Below are 22,961 nucleotides of genomic sequence, written 5' to 3'. Positions count from 1 at the left end.
CATAGGTTTTCTGTATATATTTTCCAATAAAAAATTTACAATTATTAGGTAACTGTGAGGTATGGAATCACCTTGCAGAAAGCAATTTGGCTTTTGTTCTTGGTTCTTTCAAGCCATATCAACAGCTGTGGCTAATGAATGGGGACTGACCAGACCAAGAGGGACCACTTGGTGGCCCAATGCTGACTAAGCCTCAGGAGGCATGATGCAATCTATCATGACCACCTGAGCAGGACCTATAAGAGCCATGAGTCCTAAAACTAAAATGGAGCTTCCTGGTTGGTGACCATGAATGGGAGAGGTTGGTGTGTCCATCTTAGGGACACAAAAGCTCCGTGCTGTGACTGCTCCCAGTCCTCACCCTATGCATCTCTTTGTTTGTATTCCTTTTTGGTTTTAATAAGTTCCAGCCGTAAGTATGACTTACTCTGTGAACTCTGTGAGTCATTACAGTGACTAAATGAGGCCATAGGGGCAGTGACAGCCAGCAGTTGGTAGTTCGAAAAAAAGTATCCCTCTAATGTGTATGCTATGACCTAGCTCTCGGTGGCTAGGGCTGAATGATAATGCTGGTTTGTGAGCTCTGACCCAGCACTGGGTGGCTAGGGTTGAGAGAGAATGTGCCAGGAGAGCAGCTGGTGAAGAAGACGGAGAAGTGCGAAGGTAAGGGCTGGATTCATTTCCACACTTTGGAAATTGGATTCATGCTGATCCTTACCACAGAGTTAGCAACAAAGGTGGAATTCATCCACTGTACCCTTTGTTTAGTGCAGTATCTTATTATTTTGATACTTATGTCTTTACAATGAATTAAAAGGAATTTATGATGTTTATGGAGCATTGGTGGTGCAATGGTTAAGAGCGATGGCTGCTAACCAAAAGATTGGCAGTTCAAATCCACCAGCAGCTCTTTGGAAACCCTACGGGACAGTTCTACTCTGTCCTATAGAGCCGCTATGAGTCAGAATCGACTCAATTGCAAAGAGTTTTTTTCAACAGATTATATATATATATATATATATATATATATATATATATATATATATATATATATTAGATGATGTTTATATATGATGCCTAGATTTTTTTTATATATATGATGTCTACATATATGATGTCTACATATAGATGATGTCTATATATAGATGATGTCTATATATATGTGTATGTATGTGTGTGTATATATATATATATATATATATATATATATAAATCTCAGAGTCCTTATGGCACAGTGGTTAAGAGCTTGGCTGCTAACCAAAAGGCAATCTGAACCCACCAGAGAGAGACACAGAGACAGAGACAGAGGGAGAGCTCAAGAGCACACTTCCATTTTTTTCCTTTGTTTTAGGCCATTAAATATGAAGAGTACTTGTACCTAAGAACAAACATACTTATGAGAATGAGTGCATTAGCCAAATGTTTACTTTTTGTAGGAAGATAAGGTTTATGTTAAATAGTTTACCCATAATAATTCAAGGTAAAGATTAAATGACAAAAATTAGAGAAGAATTAACACTGTCTTGATATTTAATGGTGAGAAGAGATGGAATTTTGGCTTATAAATCAAAGTCACTATCAGGAAATATTTACATATTATATACTTTCATACTAAAAGTATATGCAAATGATAATTATTTACTTTCATAGCAAATTAATGTAACTGCTATCAATGAGTTGTATACCTGTAAAAAGTTGAAATGGCAAAAATTGTGTGATAGATATATTTACAACAATAATAACAACAAAAATGAGCAGCTGCTGAGGCTGATTATGTAAAGCCAAACACCTCACAGGATTTGATTTTTTGGTTCAAAGGTTTGGGGTCATGGTTTCATGGGATATTCCAGTTAAGGCCTAATATCATGTTTAGTGCTTCTGTTCTATCTCTTAGTTCATTGCATATTGCCTGGGGTTTTAAAAGCTTGCAAGCAGCCATCCAAGGTACAAAAAGTAGTACTTATTCACCTGGAGCAACACAGCAAGAAGGGGAGTTGGAATAGGAGGAAGAAATGGAATATGTGGCTAATTGCCTCCAGGAACTCCTGCTTCCTTTGCAATGAGACCAGAAGAACTAGACGGTGCCCAGTTATCATTACAGAACGTTTTGACCAAAGGTTCTATAGAATCCTGATCAAAAGGGAGAAAATGCAGAAAAGAATTTCAAATTCTCATGGACTCTAGGCTTTCTGAAGCCATGGAGGCTGGATGAATCCCCAAAACTATTGCCATCAGATAATCTTTAAACCTTAAACCAAAAATATCCCCTGAAGTCTTCTTAAAACCAGACAACGGTAACGAATAGTAAAGAATGTCTGCCTCAAGCATTGTGCTCTGTTAAGAACTGTGTACGTGGGATCAAATTGCAACTTAAAAGACAGGAAACTTAGGGGCAGTGAGTTTATGTTAATGGGGGAGGAACAATTTGGAAAAGGAGGATGAGAATGTTTGCACAACTTGAAGAATGTAATCAATGTCACTGAATTGTACATGCAAAAATTGTTGAATTAGTATATGTCCTGCTGTGTATATACTCAACAAAAGCAGAAATTAAAAAAATATTTTAAAAGAGTTATTTACTTTAAAGGAAGTAACAAGGAGACATGATGATGAGAACATGTGGGATTTGGGAAGGAAAAGGAGCCTTCTGTTCAATGAATTTGTAAATTAAGTTTATGTAGAATGTTAACCAAGTGAATTCAATCAAAATATTTACAAATTTATCTATCCCCAGTTTCTGAAATATGACTGAAACTAAATCTTAAATATCATTTGAGGATAGTTATAAAATTAAAATAGTCTTAGATTTTCAGGTACCTTTTAAATCTTTTCAGTTCGAAACTTTCTCTGATATCTTAAGCGATACCATTTCAACTGTTCTTTCTTTTTTATGCTTTGAAAGGTCTGAATTTGTAACTGTTAAGGCATGAAACATAAAATTAGTTACATGATGGTGTAGAAAACAACAAAAAATTACTGTGGCTTTTACAAATGCCTCAATATTTGATTTCTAGGCCCCCCCAAAAAAACAGGTATAAAAATTCAACTTGGATTTAGTGGGTGAAAATAATGAAAAAAAAATGCCTTCTTATATTTCCTACTATACAGCATTTAGTATCATTAGATAGGCCACTGAGCTGTAAAATATAAAAATATTAGCTAAGGAACATCATTCTATCATAAAGTATTATCACAAATAAAGAGCTCTTTTCTTTTGCACGTGCTTTTTGGAATTGTCTTTGCTTTCTCTATTCCCTCTTTGTTTTTAAGAATCTTGATATTTTAATGATAAATATATTTTAAGAAGCATTTGCTGTGAAATATTGTGAATCATCATTCACTTTTACTTTAGTTCCAAGAAAGTTTGAAAAGTAATATGCCCACATTCTTAAGCAGAGATTAGATGATAAAATATTTAGTTAAGAAGTACCAAATTACAGGAATCATTAATTTGCTCTGATTTTTTTCTCCAACATAAAAGGCTTCGGAGGGCTTTACTTTGATATTTATTAATAAACTTTTTCTTATCACACATTTTAGAGAAGAAATACATAAAAGACACAGCTCTGTTTACAATTGGCCTAAATTCTAAAGCTTAATTGTAGAATCATATAGTTAGTGCTAAGTATCAGAGTCTATATTTTTAATAAGAGATGATGAAAAAGACACGAGTTTTTTTTTTTCTTAAGATTATAGATGGAAACATGACGTTGATCAAATTGCAAGATTAAAGGAAACCATTTGTATTGATATTTAAAAATAGTGTTATAAATGATTTAGAAACTCAACTTACGGCAAAAAAAAATTTCACAGATTTTCTTCAAAAATATCTTGATTGTGTAACTAAAAGCTAAGGTGTTGATTTGGCAAATCTAAGTTTGTATAAACAATAAAATTTCAATGATGACAAACTACATGAAAATTTTTGCCAAAGTAAATCCTCTACTAGTAAAACAATTATTAACGAAATACTAAGGAAACTTTTTCAGTCCAACCTATAAAAGGTCAAGAAAATTAGAGAGCAGCATTCATCAGTGGAGGTAACTTTACTAACAAAAATGTGCAGTGCAAAGGCTATAAAAGTTGTGATATTTATAAAAGGGGTGGGTTGTTTTTGAGAGAGAAACCACTCTTCTTTTATACAGAACCTTTCATAAGCTTCTAAATTGTCTTTTGTTAAATCTATGTAAAATACATGGTGTTAGGTCAGATCTGAAAGCAAGATGACCTTTAATGAAGAGACAAATAAGTCATACTTTTAACGGTGTGATTTTAAAGACTTAAGCTTTGGCTCCAAATAATCTTCCCTTCTAGTGTTCAACAATTAAGTTCTGTTTTAGTTTCTTAGGGCAACTGTAAAATTCTCTACAAAGTGGGTGGCTTCAGGTGAAACGAATTTATAGTCTCAGTTCTGGAGGTTGAAACTTAGAATCCAGGTTGTCGTCAGGACCATGCTTCCTCTAAAGGCTCTAGGAGAAGGTTGTTTCTTGCCTTTTCCAGCTTCTGGTATCCCCAGGCATTCAGCCTCCATCTTCCCATGGTGTTCCGTCCTGTCTGTGTGTCCACTTGTGTCTTTCTTTTATAAGGATACTACTCTTATTGGATTAGGACCCACCCTACTCCAGTATGACCTTATGTTAACTGATAACATCTCCAAAGGCCCTATTACCAAACAGGATCACCCTCTCAGGTTTAGGGTTGAGGACTTCAACATATCTTTTTGGGGGACTTAATTCAATTCATAATTGATTGGTAGACACATCTTCCTCAATCTAGGAGACATCTCTCCAACCTCTTGGCTCCTACTCCTCCTCTCTCCCCAATTTCTGTAATCATTGTAAAATTTCCAACCTTAACCTTGATGTTTAGTATGATATTTTGGCTTCTCAGTTCCCTGACCCCTTCTCTCAAGTTATTTTTTCCTCCACTTCACTATAGCCGCATACTCCCCCCATATTACTTTCTAGGACTTTTCATCACTTCAAATTGCTAAACTCTTAAATCAGGTCACAATATCCTAACTTTGTCTTCTCTGGGGCATTGCGTACATGCTCTGAGCTCTACTTTTCTATTCTTACTCTACTGTTTCTATTCATGTGTATTCCATTGTTTCCAAACATGTCTAATCAATCATCAATTCCTATCAATTCTACATCTTAAGCCCCGTGAAGCCATTTACTTTTGTATATCTTGAATATTAATACCATCAAGACACTATTTTCCCCTTGAATGTTGCAACAGCCTCCTAACTAGTTTCCATGCACCCCCTCTGCGTGGATAATGTTCACAATGAAGCCAAATGATGCTTTAAAAATGTAAATGTTTTAATGTCGATCATCTCCTGAAAACAGTTCCATCCTTTCCTATTGCTTTTAAGTAAGGCATTTAAATATCATCGTCTGGGGACTTAACACAGAGTTAAAAGAAATCATTTTATCACATTTATTTATCCAAATTTCCATGTACTTTACTTTCATATCTCAAGACATTATTTAATACATCATATTTTTTCCTAACCAAATGGTCAGCAGTTTGAATCTACCAGCCACTCCTTGGAAGCCCTATCAGACAGTTCTACTCTGTCTTATAGGATCACTATGAGTTGCAATTGACCCGATGACAGTGGGTTTTCATACAATATATAGTGTAAATAATTTTTAATTAAATAGATGGTACATGAAATAGTACCATGGTGAGATGTGAAGTTTACAATAACTCTTTTTTTTTTTTCCTGACACATTTATCAGGGAACATTTGCCTTTTTTCATGATAACGTGATAGGTCTGGTAGTGTTCTCCTTCCAGACTGTCAGAAAGTGCCTGGTGTTGGAACACCACTTAGACACTTACTGCAAAGTGATGCTTCACCGTCATTTAGATCAATATGTTTGTGCCTTCATCCCAGGAGCCAGGGAAAGCAGGAAATTGCTAATTAGTGATAGAGTTTGGAAGAGTCAGAGAAGTTCAATTGCCATATATTATGAAAAAAAGTACAGTACTTTCAGTTTGATTCTGTGGTTGCACTAGTATTTTGCCCTTAAACTACTCCTTTTATTTTCCTTCTGAAATGGAACTGAAATCACGTCATGGTATATTCTGCTTCCTTTTTTTTTATTCCCTCAAAGCTACTTACTCAATTTCATGAGTTCAAATTCTAGTGCTTTTGACAAACTAAGCTATTTCGATATGTCAGAAGTATATTGAAACACAATAATATGATTGTCTTGATTTACACCGATGCCTTCTATTTTAAAAATAAATCCATCAACATGATTTATACAAAATTAACATTTTAATTGCTTTCTCCTAACACAAAATTTCAATCAAACATTGGTAATTATAACTAAATCACAGTTTCAAAATTTGAACTAAGAAACGTAACATTCATCATTATCTTAATGAAACCTGACAGGGTTTTATTTTCTGCCAAAATCTATTCTATATAAAATTAATTTAACACATTTGATTCTTTTCCATAACAAACATGTTATTAAACATGTCTTATTATCAATTCCTGCTTACTCTATCGTCCAGACTTATATGAGAGAGTTGAAGCTGACAATGGCAAGATAAGTCTGGCTTTCAAAAGGCCAGAAATAAAGTGCCTTCTAAAAGACAAGAATTAATAAGTGTGTGTGTATGTATCTGTATATCTATAGCTATTCTGTGTGTGTATGTATATGGATCTACGTATACTCACACACACACATACACATGAAATGTTTCAAATAGTATCGCTCAAATTGGAGAAAGTTTAAATTCATTTCTGGTACTCATTACATCATAATTTTTTTTCTAAATATTAGCAAAAAGATATAATATTTGCATACAAAGAAATGAAAATAATTTTTAAAAGATCACTTATTTCTCTAAGGAAAATATATTTCAGACAATAATAATACCATTGATCTGTAATTATTTATGTATATAACTTGTATTTGTTTTTTTCTTTGACCTAAATGCTTTTTCTGGAGCATATTTTTCTTAACAATATATCATAGCAAAATTGCAATTGGAATTAAAAGTTCAGGGTGGGTTCTCAAAATATTTTAAAGATTGCTGGTCTTTAGAGCATGATTTCCTAACTTGGCATCCCTGTAAATTATCCATGAATAGGCTGATATTTATAAACTTTCTAAATTATATTCATAATGTTGTTTGTACAGGAACTTTTAGGAAATGATCTATATCTTATATCAGATTTTCAAAGGATTCTATGATTCAAGGAAACCCTGGTGGTGTAGTGGTTAAGTGCTACGGATGCTAACCAAAGTGTCGGCAGTTCGAATCCACCAGGCACTCCTTGGAAACTGTGGGGCAGTTCTACTCTGTCCTAAAGGGTTGCTATGAGTTAGAATCGACTCAATGGCACTGGGTTTGGTTTTCTGGGTTTCTATGATTCAAAGAAGACAAAAAATGGGAGTGTGTTGGGGGAATCCACAACCTTAACCATATCTGGTTCCTACTATTATGGAATTAGCTACATACTTTTCCCTTTCACCAAGAGCAATAATAGGAAGTTTATACAGAGAAAACACCTGGGAAAGGAGAAAATTTTGAGAAAGCCTTAGTGTGACAATAGATCTTAAAAGGGAAGTATGTGTGTGAAGGTATGTCTATCTTGGGATATAAGACAACCAGATACAACTGTATGAGGATACAATGGGAAATATTTTGTTAGAAGTCTTCTTTTCCCTCTTTCTTTCATTGCTTTGAGACAAATAGTGCCTTTTCCCGTATCTGAAGCAACTGAGAGCTCTGGCCCAGGTGTCCTCAAGAGTAAAATACCAGAGTAGAATCTTGTGCCTCTGAGAAACTAAGATAGACAGGTAAGGAAAAATTCCTAATAATACCCAACCTAATCCAAACTCAAGAGCTAGCGAATTTGGAATCTAAGAAGAGTTGCTTTCTAACATTCTTTCTCCCAAATGATTAAGGAGAAAAGCTTTGATTTTGAGAAACTGTTCTGTGGGGTAAGGTTTTATTGACTATGGATTTCAGGCACCCAAGACTCTCAACTCTAGAGCCCATTCACAATTGTTTAGTGGTCATACTGAAGAATTAGGATGGACCCCATCCAAAATTTGATTTAGGCATCAAGACTGATGATGCTACAGACACATGCATGCACACACACACGCACACAGCCCGATAGGATATGCAAAGTTTTATTACTCACATAATGAAGTTTTCTGGATAGAGAAGAGCAGGTCTCCTAATCTGGTCCAAAGATGTCTTCAGAAAGATCAAGGATTATGGTCGTTTGTGAGATCAAAGTGAGAGTTTCTATTTACAGGCACGGGCTGCAATGGTTTGAAACTCCTATTGGCAGCAAAGGAGGAGACATCTGAGTTTTCCTATCAGCTTGGCAAATGTGGGGCAAAAGGATGGCTTTGAGATTTAAAAGCCGTCAGTAGTCAAATATCAAAAGATGAAGTGAGGCCCTTTATTATGACAACCCATCCCCTAAGCACTTTGGTCTTGTCAAGGATGGGAGTCTGGTGTTTTTCCATATAAGTTGGTTAATAAATGATCTAATAAGGAGAATATAAACTAACAGGCCAAAATTATTAAACATTTGACGAGAATAACAGCAAAGATTTCAAAAGAAAAACAATATCCTGGATTACTGATTTCATCAGAAGTATAACTACGAGAACAGATAAACAAGCATTTTTAAATTAGCAAAATAAATATAAAATAGCATATCCATAAAGAAAATATATTAGCAATATTAGTTATGCCTATTCACAAGAAAGGTGATCCAACCAAATGCGGAAATTATCGAACAATATCATTAATACCATATGTAAGTAAAATTTTACTGAAGATTGTTCAAAAGTGGCTACAGCAGTTTATTGACAGGGCACTGCCAGAAATTCAAACTGGGTTCAGAAGAGGACAAGGAACCAGGGATACCATAGCTGATGTCAGATGGATCCTGGCTTAAAGCAGAGAATACCAGAAAGATGTTTATCTGTGTTATATTGACTATGCGAAGGCATTCGACTGTGTGGATCATAACAAATTATGGATAACTTTGAGAAGAATGGGAATTCAAGAACACTTAATTGTACTTATGAGGAACCAAGAGGCAGTTGGTCAAACAGAACAAGAGGACATTGCATGGTTTAAAGTAGAGAAAGTTGCATCAGGGTTGTATCCTTTCACCATAAGTATTCAATCTGTATATTGAGCAAATAATCATAGAAGCTGGACTATATGGAGAAGAATGTGGCATCAGGATTGGAGAAAGGCTCGTTAACAACCTGCGTTACGCAGATCACACAGCCTTGCTTGCTGAAAGTGAAGAGGACTTGAAGCACTTAGTGACGAAGATCAGAGACTACAGCCTTCAGTATGGATTACACCTCAATATAAAGAAAACAAAAATCCTCACGACTGGACCAATAAGCAACATCATGATAAACAGAGAGATCGGAGTTGTCAAGGATTTCATTTTACTTGGATCCACAATCAACACCTATGGAAGCTGCAGTCAAGAGATCAAAAGATGCATTGCATTGGGCAGATCTGCTGCAAAAGACCTCTTTAAAGTGTTGAAAAGCAAAGATGTCGACCTGAAGACTAAGGCACATCTGACCCAAGCCATTGTGTTTTCAATAGCCTCATATGAGTGTGAAAGCTGGCCGATGAATAAGGAAGACCGAGAAAGAATTGACATCTTTGAATTGTAGTGTTGGCCAAGAATGTTGCATATGCCAGGAACTGCCAAAAGAATGAACAAATCTGTCTTGGAGGAAGTACAACCAGAATCCTTCTTAGAAGCAAGGATGGTGAGACTTTGTCTCACATTCTTTGGCTATGTTTTCAGAAGGGACACATCCCTGGAGAAGGACATCAAGTTTTGTAAATAGAAGATCAGCAAAAAAGAGGAAGACCCTCAAGAAGATGAATTGATACAGTGGCTGCAACAATGGGCTCAAGCATAAGAACGATTGTGAGGATGGCATAGGACAGGGGAGTGTTTTGTTCTGTTGTGCATAGGGTTGTTATGAGTTAGAAATGATTCAATGGCACCTAACAACATCAATAATAATATTAATTAAAAAATAAGAACATATGATAAAGGACCAAGAATAAACATGAGGTGGAAAACAGTCAAGGGAGTAAATTAAGAATATAGCCGATAAGACACATAGCCTAATCAGCAAGTGGAAAAATAAGATGAAGGAAATATCTCAGAAGAAAAAGAGACAGAAAAAAGAAATAGAAGGTGAAATAAAAATGTAAGAGATACAGAGGATAAAAGTGGAATTTCTAACATCCAGTTAATAGTAGTCACAGAAAGAAACAAATAAAAATTGTCAAAGGAAGAACTATGTGAAAAAGTAATTGTGATGAATGTGGAATTTAAAATATATAAAAGATAGATTGAAATGGCCCAAAAAGTTAATGAAATATGAAAAAAAAATCCACATCTAGACATATAGTGGTAAAATTTAAAAGTTGAAGACAGAAAAAATTCTAGAAGTTTTCAGAGAGCAGAATAAGATTTACAACATATTTTTCAACAGGAATACTAGAAGGAGGAAGGCAATGGGATGATGTTTTCAAAAGTATTGATGAAAAGAACATAAAAGCTAGAATTTTATCCAAAAGGAGACCACTCAAATATTAAATCACACTAACACTATTCTCAGGCCTACAAATCTTCAGAAACTTTGCCACACAAAGATGTATATCATAAAAAAGTATCCATCAAGTACTTAAATAAAACAAGAAAAAGTCCAACAAATGTTACAAAAGATGTATAAATATGACAAGTATCTTGAGAAAGTTTATTGTATTTTTAAAAAGATAAGACCAAAAGAAAACAGCAACATACCTTTAATAAGACATAATTAAATGTGTCTAGATAATACCAATATGAAGAACGGAGATAGAACAATGAATGTGAGGGTAGGCTAAATTTCTGTAGTTACTAGAGGGAAAATAGCAATCTTAATTAAAAAAATGCAAGAAAAGATTTAAGGCACTTAAAAAATTGGGAAAACTGAAATAAAAGTAAATTGTAAGAGCAATATTAAAATAGCAATATTACAATGAATATAAGTTGTCTAAACACAAGGCATGGGGGCATTGGTGGTTGTTATGGATTGAACTGTGTCTTCCAAAAACATGTGTTGTAAACCCTAACTTCTATATCTGTGGTTAAGGAGCCCTGGTGGCGCAGTGGTTAAGCTCTTGGCTATTAACTGAAAGACCAGCGGTTTGAACCCATGAGCTGCTCTACTAGAGAAAGATGTGGCAGTCTGCTTCCATAAAGATGTACAGCCTTGGAAACCCTATGAGGCAGTACAACTTTGTCCTGTAGGGTCACTATGAGTTGGAATCAAGTTGATGGCAATGGGTTTGGTTTTTTCATACCTGTGTTTGTAGCCCGATTTGGGAGTTTTTTTTTTTTGTTATGTTCATGAGATCATATTAGTGTAGGATGTGTCTTAAATCAATCTCTTCTGAGGTATAAAAAAGAATAAACAAACAAATGAGCAAGCAGAGATGGGAGAATAGAGATGCCATGCCACTTGAAGATCACCAAAGAGCCAAGAAGTGGAAGCTGAAGAGACAAGGACCTTCCCCCAGTGCTGACAGATAGCTGGTGCCCTGAACTCAGACTTCCAGTCTCCTAACTGTGACAAAATAAATTTCTGTTCATTAAAGCCACCTACTTGTGGTATTTCTGTTATCCAGCACTAGATAACTAAGACAGTGGTTTAGTGGTAGAATTCTTGCCTTCCATAAGGGATACCTGAATTTGATTTCTATGCAATGCATCTCATGTGCAGCCACTACCCATTGGAGAGGATGCAAATCTATGGAACCTTGATACATTGCTAGTCAGGGTACACATTTTTGTAACCACTTTAGAAAATAGTTTAGCATTATCTTCTAAATAATGAAAAGTTGCATATTTATGTATTATAATGCACAGAACCATTTGTTATATATCTGGGAACAACACTTGCAAATGTACACTCAGAGATTTGAACAATAATACTCATAGTAGTGCTGTTCACAATAGCAAAAATCTAGAAACAAAATCTAGGAATTTATCGGAGAGAGAGTGGATGAAATAACTGTCAGTCATATGATGAATACTGTATAAGAGTCAAAACAAATGAAATACAATGATATACAACAATATGGATTTATCTTGGCAATATACTATTAAGTGAAAAAAGTATGTTCCTAAAGAATGTATGCAGCATGTAAACTTTCTAAAATAAAGGGACATATATACTTTATAAGGTGTACATATAGATGCACATACAGAAATTGCATAAAAAGGGACAGATCAACATGGGAATGAAAAAATTCCCAGGTTGTTTGAGGTTGTAATGCAGAGAAATGGGAGCGGAACCATCTGGTTTGATGGTTGTAAATTTTGTTTGGGTAATGGATTCATGGGGACAAAGTCCGTTATTAAAAACCGCTAAGAAAATAACTACATATATACCAGGCTATAGGGTCACTATGAGTCGGAATTGATTTGACGGCACTGGGTTTGGTTTTTGGTTATACCACGCTATTCACAGAAACATGGCAAGTGTATGTGTTATACAAAGACTTATTATAATTCCAGTACTTGGTATTTCTTTCACAAGCATTCTGTTAATAACTCTTATTATCCACGTTTTAGGTTTATTTTGTGTTTGACCTTGTCAAAACACAATTCTCAATATGATGATTTTAAAGTTACATGTGCTCTGAACTTGTAGCCTGTAAGGCTTTTGTTCCATAATTTGACAAGTAATTCTGATAATAAATTTTGTTAGTATAATTTTCCACTAAGAAATCACCCTATTTTATATTAAATCATAGGTTTTCTGACTTGCCGCTTTCTACTGATACAACAATAGGAATAGAGCTAGGATTTACATAACTTCTTTCTTAAAATAGCTCAAAGTATTTTACCACAATCTTTTGTTCTTTTTTCCATTTATCAGTTGTTAGCAGGTTATACAGAGAGGTTATTTAGATAATATAATCGACTACGTAATAGTGGAAATGGGGCAAGGACCCATTGTACACAATTTCAGATTACCATTCTTCATAATTTATTCCTTAATTCATCAAGTATCAGAGAATTTACTATATACCAGACATAATCCTAGGCAATAATGATGGTAATGCTTTCTAATGGATGGGACAATAAATAAGCAAACAAACAAGCAAACATATAAAACTAAAAAAACTAGATACTATTAATATTTAAAAGGGTGCTATGATAATGAGTGGTAAAGTAGAGGGTCAAGGAAAAAGAGGAAGACCCTCAGTGAAATGGACTGACATAGTATAGTGGCTGCAACAATGGGTTCAAGCATAACAACGATTGTGAGGATGATGCAGGACCAGGTAGTGTTTCGTTCTGTTGTACAAAGTGCTGCTATGAGTTGGAGCTGACTCGATGGCACCTAACAACATCAACATGATGAAAGAATGGGCATCGACTTTTTTCTGGGTGATCAGAGAATCCTAGCTGAGGAGATGGCATTTAAGCTGAGATCTGAGACACAAGAAGTTAGCCTTGTGGAAACTGGGGAAGAGTGTTTTAAGACTAAGTAATACTCTGCAAAGGCCCTAGGTGGGAATGAGCTGGGGATGCTGAAGAACACTGTGTGAAGGACAAAGCGGTATTAAGTTGGTGAGAAAATGATAGCACAAGCAGTGTTTGGTGATGCAGATATGGTACTAAATGACCTACATTTGAGTTATCTTTTTTAGAAATAGTTAACAGATTGAAGCAGGCTTTTTATGAGCTCTAGCTCAAATAATCTTTTGTTGTTGTTAGGTGCCATCAAGTTGGTTTGTACTCATGGCAACCCTATGTACAACAGAATGAAACACTGACTTGTCCCGTGCCATCCTCACAATCGTTGTTATGCTTGAGTCCATTGTTGCAGCCACTGTGTCAATCCGTCTCCTTGAAGGTGTTCCTCTTTTTTGCTGACCCTCTACTTTACCAACTGTGATGTCCTTCTCCAGGGACGTGTCCCTCCTGATAACATGTCCAAAGTATGTGAGACAAAGCCTTGCCATCCTTGCTTCTAAGGAGCATTCTGGCTGTACTTCTAAAACAGATTTGTTCATTCTTCTGGCAGTCTGTGGTATATTCAAAATTCTTTGCCAACACTATAATTCAAAGGCATCAATTCTTCTTCGGTCTTCTTCATCCATTGTCCAGCTTTCACATGCATATGAGGCGACTGAAAACACCATGGCTTGAATCAGGTGTACCTTAGTCCTTAAGGTGACATCATTGCTTTTTAACACTTTAAAAAGGTCTTTTGCATCCAATTTGTCCAATGCAATGTGTCTTTTGATTTCTTGACTGCTGCTTTCACAGGTGTTGATTGTGGATCCAAGTAAAATGAAATCCTGAACAACTTCAGTCTTTCTCTGTTTATCATGATGTTGCTTATTGATCCAGTTGTGAGGATTTTTGTCTTCTTTAAAAATAATCTGTAGTTCTATCATACTTAATGTTCTTAAAACCTATGTGCTACTTACAAAAGTAGCATCTGTGATGTACATTATGATCTCTGAGTATTAAATATAATCTATTCGAAGACAGGTTATTCACCTTTAAAACAAAATGAAGGTTAATGTTCTCTTGGTAAATAGTTTGTTTTCAAATTAACAGGATTTTGAAGACTAGAAAATCAGACTTGCCTATTCAATGAAGAAAATATTTCAGTTCATGTTTATGAAGATAAATTAAAATAAAAACTTTATAACCTTATTGGATTTGAAATAATCTAAGGACATTTCCTCTCAATGCATAATATTGAAACCAAAGGACACTGACTTCCCTGTAGCATCTTGAGTTTTATTGCCCTCTTCCTTCTTACTAGCTTGGAGGAGTGCTCTTTCTTGCTTTTCATTGTCATTTACAATAGATTGAGTCCCTTTGAGGCATATACCATTGGGTTATATCAAATGGTACCCTCATGTATAAAGTCGTTACCATTCCTTCTCTTAGTTCCTCCATTCACTGAAAATTTTAGCACCTGCCTTATTGTCTTCCTTTCCACTATGATCTCTATCCCTACCTTGATGAGTTCAATATCCACCCGGATGATCGATTAAACATCCCGATTTCTCCATTCATTGTCCTCTACTCATATCAGCCACCACTGCATGAGCGTATAATAGACACATCATTACTAAAGAATCCCAAAATTTAAATGCCATACACCCATTCACTAACCACCACCTCCTACTCCTAATACCCCCCATTGCAGCCATTATTTGATTCCTCCAGAATCTCTCATTCACTGACCCTACCATCTTTTCATTGTAAATCGCTTGCCTCAAGCTCTCAATTCCTTCATTGTTTGGTAGAGTCACATTCTCTCCTTGTGATCGCTAACCTGCGTACACCAATGCCCTTGTCCCTCTTTCCCATCATCATTCCTGTTTGGAAAACTTCAGCCCTGCTGAAATTCAACTCTTTACCTACTGGTACTTTCTTTTCTCTTACACTTTTCCAAAGTCCTACCTGGTGGGAAACATTTAATCTTGTCCTGATGTGTTTATTATTTAATCTTTCTTTTATTTTACAAATGTTTATTGAGAATGTACCTACTTACTGTATAACACGACCACAAAGACCTTTTAGTTTTGTCGTATTTTTTTTGGCTCAGAGTTAACAATAATAATTATGAAAAGTAGAAGGAAAAGAATGAGAAGAAGAAATCCAATGACAAAATGTTACAGTGGCAGTGTTTATACTGTTATCCTGTTATTCTTATTTTCATTGACATTCTGTATGTGCTCTACAGCACATAGATGACATTACACAGAGATGTAATTATATGTTAAAGAGGTAAAACACTACCATTTTAGTTAGGCAGTGAAATAATTACAAATAATTTCTGTATAATATGCCTCCTAATTTCATCCAGATACACACACTACACATACACTTTTCAAACACAGCATATGTGACATTAGACAGAATCAATATTTTTACATAATCCTAACTTTCAACTGAAAAAGCCTCTCACATTAGTTTAGTTAATGCTAGACCCTCTGTAATAAACACACGCATACAAACTCAGTGAAACACATTTGTAATGTCCTTATAAACATGTGGAGCTCTGGTGGCACATCGGTTAAGAGCTCAGCTGCTAACCAAAAGATGGCAGTTTGAATCCACTAGTTGCTCCTTGGAAACCCTATGGGGCAGCTCCACTGTGTCCTGTAGGATTGCTGTGAGTTGGAATCGACTCTACAGCAACAGATTTTTTGTTGTTGTTTTTAATATACATACCCATTACATCTAATCAAGCCATTTCTTTCTCCCTAATCCACACAGTACAACAGAAACCACACAGACTCACTTTGGTAGGATGCACTTGCCCACCCTGCACCACCCTCCACTCCTTAGCCTCCACTGCAAAGAGTAGGGATTAGCAATATGGAGAGTTATAAGAGAGGAAAAGCGGTGGTTATTCTTTGCTTCCACAAACCTCCCATTAAGAGGAGTTCATTTAATTTTGAGACCATTGTCCATGAACAGAGTGACTTGATTAGGTTTACTTGCCATAATAGGAGAACCGTCACTTAAGTCAAGATTTTTTTACGGAAAACACTTGTTTGGTTAAGGCTATCAAGAGCACCAGTCATTAAGACCTGTAGAACACATACAGACCTTTTCAAAAGCTAGGGATGGTGAGAGATGCTTAACTTTATTCTGGCCTGTCTTTGAGACTCAATTGGGCTGTCAAAATTAGTAATCGTGACAGTGGATCCTCTCACAATTGCCCAGATTCAATAGGGCGTGAGAGCTGGAAGGGGCCTTGGAGACGATCTGCTGTAAACATCTCCTGTGATGTATGAGGCGATGGAGGCTGGAGGGAGTGGTGATTATCTCATGTCCTGGAGTGAGGCAGTTAGTGGCAGAGCTGGCTCCTTTATCTCTTGTTATGAACCCTTATCAAAACACAACTTACCTTCAGATACTCTCAGGATGATCGGCAGGACCGTTATATAGTGAAAATGAGAAAAGTTGCTGTTATTTCAATAAGATAGCTAGATATTTAAAGTCAATAGCTTCCACATATCAAACAACACATTTAAAAATGTGATTGGGAAAAATATCATTTACAGTGACATCAGAAGGACAAAATATTTAGGAATATATTTAATACAAAATGTGTATGATTGATATGTCAATAAATGGAGAGGTAACGCATGTGGCCAGTTGGGATAAATGAGGATTGTGGTGATTAATTCATGTACTACATTCAATAAATATTTATTGAACACCTATAATGAGTCAGATATTTCTCTAAGTTCTAAAGATAGAGCAGAGAATGATAGACACAATTCTATGCCCTCAGGGAGCTTACAATTTAGTGGAGGAGAGAGATAATTAGCAAAATAAATAAGTAAATTATACAGTGTATTTGAAGGTGGTAAGTGCTAATGGGAAGAAATAAAGCAAAGGAGAAAAATTGGGAGAGCTGGGGAAGTAGGGTCTGCAATTTTAAATAAGGTGTTCAGAGAAGGCTTCACTGTCAATGTGACAAAGATGGAAGTAAGATAATGATCTATGTGGCTGTATTGAGAAAGAAAATTCTAGGTGAAGGGTGCAGAAAAAAAAAAAAAAAAACATTGCCATGGAGTCTATTCTGACACATAGCGGCCCCATAGGACAGAGTAGAACTGCCCCATAGAGTTTTCAAGGAGCTGCTGGTGGATTTGAACTGCTGACCTTTTGGTTAGCAGCCTGAGCTCTTAACCACGGTGCCACCGGCACCCCATAGCAATTAAATGAGTGTATAAAGTGGGAGGGTGCCTAGTATATTAGAGAAACAGCAAGAAGTTCAGGGTGGCTGGAGGGGAGTGAGCCAGAAAAAGAAGAGTGGGGAATGAGGTCAGTGAGGTAATGGGGCTTACTGGGGGTCGATGTGGGGGACTGGAATAAGAGGACATTATTGGCTTTGTGGAGCCCTGCTGGTGCAGTGGTTCAGAGCTCAGGCTGCTAACCAAAAGGTCAGCAGTTCGAATCCACCAGCGACTCCTTGGAAACCCTATGGAGCAGTTCTACTCTGCCCTACAGGGTTTGCTATGAGTTGTCATTGACTCAATGGCAGTGGGTTTTTACTGGCCCTTGTAAATCCTTTAGCTTTTACTCAGAGTGAGATGGGAGCTATTTGAGTGTTTTGATCAGTGTCGTTACATTATTTGAGACCAGGAAAGCAAAAGTGGAAGCAGGAAAACCAGGTAGGAGAATATTTATATATACCAGTTTAGAATAGGGTACCTTGGACTGGGCCCTCAGTGGTAGAGGTGGTGGGAAGTTCTTGGATTTTGGATATGTTTTGACTAGAGAATTGAAAAGATTTGTTGGTGGATTGCATACGGGTGTGAGTGAAAAAGAGTGTCAATGATGACTCCAGGATTTTAGCCTGAGCAACTAGAGGGATGAAAATGCCATTTACAGAGGAGTGAAAGACAGAGTGGAGCAATTTTTTATACTCTGTCTTGTCTGAGGGGGGCAGCTATGACTCACTTATAGCAGGAGGTTGCCACGTGGGAATGCTGGCAATGCCACTGAATCTGCTATTTATTCCAGAGAAGCAGCAAATCTGAATTTTTCTGTGAAATGTCCTTAATGGTTTTAAATGATGCTTGCTAATTCAAACTTAAGGAAAAATAAACAAAATGAAGGCAGAAGAAAATGAAACTCTTGGTCAGATAAAGTCTACATGCAACAGCTTGCATTATCTGATGAAATGGAAAACCTTTAACTAGCCCTGGGATCAGAAGACTCAAGTTTGAGTTCTACCTGGGCAACTTAAAAAAAACAAAACAACCAAACCAGTTGCCATCGAATTGATTCTGACTCATGGCAACTTATATGTGCAGAAAAGAACCGCTCTGTAGAGTTTCAAGGCTGTGGTCTTTCAGAAGCAAATTGCCAGGCCTTTCACCTGAGACACCGCTGGGTGAACTCAAACCGACAACCTTTCAGTTAGTAGCCAAGTACTTAACTGTTTGCACCACCTAGGGCATCCCTGAGAAACTTAAGCCAGGCAATTAATCTGTCTCTGAGACTCAAGCTTGGTTTCCTATTCTGAAAGAAAAAAAAAAAAAGAGGCAATTAGATTCTAATCTCTAAATTTCCTTAAAATTTATGGGTCTAAATTCTGACAGAGGGCTAGCCCTATGGATGAACAAAACGGACACATTATAAGAGTGCATGTATGATCTGAGAGAGGAAAGAGAGGTCTTCCTACTTCCAAACATCTTCTACTGGTATATCAATGTCTGATAGGGAGTGGAGTGTGGTGCTCAGTAGGCAGATTTGAAGGATCGACCACAGAAGAGCACCTGAGCAATTAACTGCAGGGAGCTAAAGAGTGGGTGATGTTCCAGGTTTTAGGAAAGAAGGGCCGTCTGGGAATAAAGCAGGTGCTGATCATTTATCCATAAGATGAAGACAATGACCTGGCTCAAGAAAATCTCAACAGATCATACGATTATATTTAATGACCCCTTAGTAGATCAGCTGGCAAGAAAAATGGTATTTTTCAGAGTTCTAATGGACATTTCCATTCCAAACTTGGCTGATAGCATAGAAAGCTGATGATCTATGTGGATAAACTTGTGCAATGTAGATATGAAACATTCAGGTTTAAATTCAATCTTAGCACATTTAGTTGTAGACTTAGGCACATTGTTTTTAATCTGGTAGAAACAGATTCCTCATCCATGATATTGGGGTAATAATAGTAATAACAATAACTCTTTAGCATGAGGCAAGGTAATGTAAAAGAGCTAAACGAGTTTGTGCCATTTCATCCTCTCACCCAGTTTCTGGGACAGTGTTATGTTTTTATAACTTAAAATTGTTATTATAAATGAATCTGTTACAAATATATTTATGCTTCGTTTTTAACTACTGTGTTTTTATGCAAATAATGCATGCAGTATACATTTTTTGCCAGCTGTGCCACCCTCTCGCACATTATTTTCCTAGGTGTGCTATGTGCTCTTTATATGTGGGCACATTATTTACGTGGTCAGGTTATTTGCAAAAAATATGGTATAGCCTCTCCATAGATAAGCAAGCTGTATTTTTATTGTACTGAAGGAAGTCAAGACAAATTTGTGGGAGCACTAGAAATGAAACCAAGGTGAAGTATTAAAGAATTCTTTGGTCTTGTTAATCTGTGACCACAAGGAAACTATTGCCAGCTGTCCTCAGTCTCTATCAAGGGAAGAGAACGTATTTTTTACAAACTTGGGCAAGAAGATTTAGTTCCGTTAAGGGAGAAACTAACCAAGACAATTTCATCACCAGTTTTAGTTTCATATTGTCCTTTGGTGAGCACTGTCACTAGCAATCTTCCTCTGGCTTTCAAAATTCAATACATCATTCACACCAGCAGGGGGATGGGTTTTGATGGTCCTTTGATTTCTCTCATCACCAAGAACCCAAGTGCAAGTCCTGTAAGATGCTGAGAACTCACAAGAAAAATTTTCTTCAGGTTTGAAAATCCAGTGTTCAATTCTTACATTCTTCTTCAGGTTGAACAAAGCTCTGTGTTTCCTAGAAGTAGCAGACTGTTTTCTTTAGTTTGTTGACCGTATATTCCTTTAATGCTGATTCTGTATTAAGATTTGGGGAGGGGGAGTGCTTCCACTTTTGGCTAAGATGGAGTAACAGGCATATATACCCTCTTCCAGTTATACCACCCTCTTTAAAAACTGAACTCTTTCTCTCTTTAAGAGCTCGGCTGCTAACCAAAAAGTCTGCAGTTCAAATCTACCAGCCACTCCTCGGAAACTCTATGGGGTAGTTCTACTCTGTCCTATAGGGTCACTGTGAGTTGGAATAGACTTGATGACACACACACACACCACACACACACACAGAAGTCCCTGGGTGGAACAAATTGTTAAGTGTTTGACTACTAAGGAAAGTCTGGTGGTTCAAGCATACCCAGGGGTATCCTAGAAGACAGGCCTGATGATCTTCTGGAAGGTTGCAGCCTTGAAAACCCAGCAGAGCCGTTCTACTCTGCACGCATGGGGTCACCACGAGTTGGAATCAACTCAATGACAACTAACAACACACATACACACACACATGCCATATATATATATATACACATTCCAAAAACAAAACCAAACCCATCGCACCGTGGTGTGGATTCCGACTCATAGCGACCCTATAGGACAGAGTAGAACAGCCTCCACAGGGTTTCCAAGGCTGCAATCTTTACAAAAGCAGACTGCCACATTTCTCCAGCAGAGCGGCTGGTGAGTTTGAACCACCAACCTTTCAGTTAGTAATATAGCATTTTAACCACTGTGCCACCGGGGCTCCTTGTATATATGCATACAGACACATACATATGTATGTATATATAGATAATGGTTTTCAGACATTGGAAAAAAGGCAGAAAGAAGAGAAAAAGGAGAAGTGAGAACGATAAATGCCTCAGCTCACTACCCGAAGTTTCCAGGCCATGGCACGGGGAGGAGGAGCCTAAACAGAGCCTGGTACTCTACTGAGTTGAAGATGCTGAGATCAAAATTCAGGGAGGCCAAAATCGCTAGAATTTGTAGGGTGAGTAGCAAGAGGCAGGAGTTATGTAGAGAGAGAGCTCCCTTGAAGGGGTCCTCTCAAGTCTTTGACTGAATACTGATCTGCACATGCATGAGAGGTAACTATACATGGCAGGGAGAAACGTGCTGGAAAAGAATAGACAGAACAATTCACACAGGGCTAAGAATAGTTCTTGTTCCCACCAGCTAGGCTAGAAACCTTGTAATACATGAGCTGTTGGGCAGAATTGTCAGAATTATCAATGGGGTAAAATTAACCTAGACCAAATCTCTCTGTACCTACCCTAACCAAATGTAGAAGCAAGTCTTGAAAGTATTCAACTGATTTCAAGTAGCTGGATGTTAGAATAAAGTCCAACACTTCTTTAAAAGATAGCATAAATCAAAAAGTCCAGGATACAATAAAAAATTCACAAGCAAGCAAAGAAGCAGAAAATTTTCACCTATAAAGGAGAGATAAATAAATCAATAAAAACAGATCCAGAATGGACAAAAATGACAGAACCAGTAGACAAGGAGGTTAAAACAGCCACTATAAATATTGTCCATATGTTCAAGGGAGAAGAGGAAAACGTGAGCACAACTAGGAGAGAAACGGAAGGAAAAAAAGAAAACAACAACAAAACAAACTTGTACGGTATTATATTAAGTTATAAATTTGAAATTTGAAAATCTAGCTTCAGTGTACTTTAGAAATTGGGAAAAATGTGAAATTCAGAGGAATGCGTGTTTAATATACTGCAAAGATACCCGACAGAGTTTACTAGAGTATAGGTTCATTCATCTTTTGCTTTCCAGTGGGGACACCATGCTAAATATATAGCAAAGGGTTCAATGTTTCCTGAAGGAATGCTAGAAGTACAAAAATGGTCTTGAGTCTTTTCTGACTATAACAAGGTATGAACTTGGTATAAAAATCATATTCCCCTAATTTTAATAAATTGTGGGGGACATCAAGTTCAGATCTTGAGACTGATACATTTCTATTCTTTGACAGTCAACATTGATTTTGAAATATATTTTCATCTTGCCAATAAAAAAATTAGAATTTTACCTAAATAGGTTTTTAGCAGACTTGCCTTAAGTTTAATGCCTCCCTTTGTTTTTCCCTGGTCAACTACGCGAGAAAAAGAATAAACAACTGCAGCTGTGTTTAAAGACGTTCTCTTAAACTTGTTTTCCCTTTCATAGATAGTGAATCTCCAGAAGTTATATTGATATGAATTATATAATACATAAATATATTATAAAAAAACAAATAAATCTTTGTAATTATTTTTTAAAAGTAATTTATATAGCAGCAAGATTCTCCATGTTCCGACTCCAGTTCTGCCTGGTTTTCTCCTTTGT

The sequence above is a fragment of the Loxodonta africana genome, chromosome 17, assembly GCF_030014295.1.
Source record: "Loxodonta africana isolate mLoxAfr1 chromosome 17, mLoxAfr1.hap2, whole genome shotgun sequence".
Classification (NCBI taxonomy): domain Eukaryota; kingdom Metazoa; phylum Chordata; class Mammalia; order Proboscidea; family Elephantidae; genus Loxodonta; species Loxodonta africana.
The sequence above is the reverse complement of the archived record's forward strand: the minus strand, read 5'-3'. Positions refer to the sequence as shown.